Source organism: Rutidosis leptorrhynchoides, chromosome 6, assembly GCF_046630445.1.
Source record: "Rutidosis leptorrhynchoides isolate AG116_Rl617_1_P2 chromosome 6, CSIRO_AGI_Rlap_v1, whole genome shotgun sequence".
Classification (NCBI taxonomy): domain Eukaryota; kingdom Viridiplantae; phylum Streptophyta; class Magnoliopsida; order Asterales; family Asteraceae; genus Rutidosis; species Rutidosis leptorrhynchoides.
In genome coordinates, this window is record NC_092338.1 from 430,346,087 (window position 1) to 430,348,403 (window position 2,317).

A 2,317-nucleotide genomic window follows, 5' to 3' on the forward strand; every position below is an offset into this window, starting at 1 on the left:
TTAGTTACCTACGCTCGAGCAGATGTTATTTGAGAAGGTTGATAGAACTTTTCGCGATAGTATAATAAAATTTAGTTGGAATGGACTTTAGGATTAACCTAATACTCATCAAGTTAGGAAGCTTTGATAAAATAGTTGAATGGCCTGGCTTTCAAGGATGAAAGTGTAAGTTATTTATAGTAAGAAGATTATTCGTATACCTCGCGAGAATGGTGAGCCAAAAGCCATCTGGGTTACTTCAACAACCCGATATCCCACAATGAAAATTGGAAGGGATGATAATGGATTTCATCCCGAAGCTACCGAAAACAATAGGAAGTTATGACACTATCCGGGTTATCGTTGATCGCCTCACCAAATCTGCTTACTTTCTAGCCATGAAAGGAACCGATTCAATGGATCAACCTGCACAACGATACATAAAGGGAATTGTATCCCGTCACTTCAACAATTCAAATTCTATCTTAAGGACTACCCAAGAATCTTATCTGATAATCATTCTTACGCAAATCTAAATCCTAACTTATTCCGAAGAAAAAAATTCTTAATCGATGATAATCACACCATCACCCTTCTTACGTCGATATTAGTCGTACCAGTTCGAAATTTCCAAAATCAATGGGTGGTTAATTCCCATCCTCATACTCCCCCATTCGTATTTCACTTATCAGCAACAACTTCACACTTAAGCATTTTTGGTCAAAGGACTTATGTCCTACTAAACGTCATCAACCACATTTAAATTCAATGGTTTTTTTTATTACCTCAAATATCACCCGAAATTTTCAAAATCTTTTACTCGATTCTCATCAATCTTTTTCCAACTTGTAACCTCCGAAATATGAAAATTTTGTTTGCCAAAATTTCTCGCACACTATTTTACTGTGCGATCCTCTCAAAGTTTTATAAAAGTAAATTTATTTTATTTGCCATTCGAGCAAATTTTTAAAATTGTATATGTTCTATAAAATAAAGTAAATGATTACTTATTTTTGACAAATACATATGAAATTTTACTTTCGCTTTTACAAATCAAATCTTTTATTCAAAAGATATTTTACTTTGAATGGTACATGTTGTACATAATCCTAGTTTACTAAGAACTTCGTTTCTTTTCTTACATTGTCACCTAAAACGATTCCTATAAAATTTTCGTTGCTTACTATATAAAATTTTCGTTGCTTATTCGTATCCAAGTCATCGTGAAGACTTTACAACCGTCGAAATCGAGAGATTCATGTGTGTGTATGTGATGAAGGCACTTACTACCACATCATGCAGAGCCTTCGGGCATCCACTGACACTTAAACCATTCAAAATTACTGCGTTACCCCAGGGATCTTATTCGTCCTGACCTATTCCAAGGGATTCTCATCTAGAGATATTAACACCATTAGTATTCCGACTTTAATATTAGTCATAACCTGCTTGGCATTCTGCAAAGTCTGGAAGCGATTAATTTCTCATCCTCACGCTTTATCCTTCGTACCTCACTTGTTAGCAACGGCTCCACACGTGAACATTTTTGCCCAAAGACTTATGTTATCAAAACCACATTTAATTCATTAGTTTTCATTACCTAGTAACGTGTCACCCGATGATTCAAAGATTTTTCACTCAATCTTTTTCAACTCGTAACCTCTGAAATACGAAAAACTATGTTTATCAAAATTTTTACACGTTGATTTTTACACGTTGCTTATTTGTGCGGTCCTCACGAGATTTATGGACAAATGAAAGTCATAAAATTTTTCTGTCACCGATGCGATTTATAAAATCATATATGTATAAATTCAGCCTTACTTATTTTGGTTAGTACATACCAAGTTATACCTTCAAGTTATTTAAAAATCACTCCTTTATCGAGTTGTTTAACTTAAGTCAAATAGTTTTATGCAAAATGGTACACGTTGTACATATTTCTAAATTTACTAAGAACTTCATTCCGTTTATGTTGTCACATCAAACGTTTAAAGGTTTTTTTTTCAAAACTTTCTTGGTTGATTTTATTAAAGGTTTTCGTATTAGACTACACTATGTATGGACCTCCCTTTTCTCGCCCTCCGTTTGGGATGAAACTTACCATTAAAATCTTTGTTAAAAACTCTTGAGCCATTTTGGATGGCAGTTTTATAAAAATTGTTAAGAAGTCTTTGCGCTCATAAAATGTTCCTTTTAAAGTTAGACATGGCAAAAACGCGGGCCGATGAACCAGTTTTCCGAGGAACACCCATTGATCACCCTATCGTAGGAAAGACACTAGGCGGGTTTCTACTCTCAACGTTTCAAGATTTATCACAACACCCTCGTAAACATC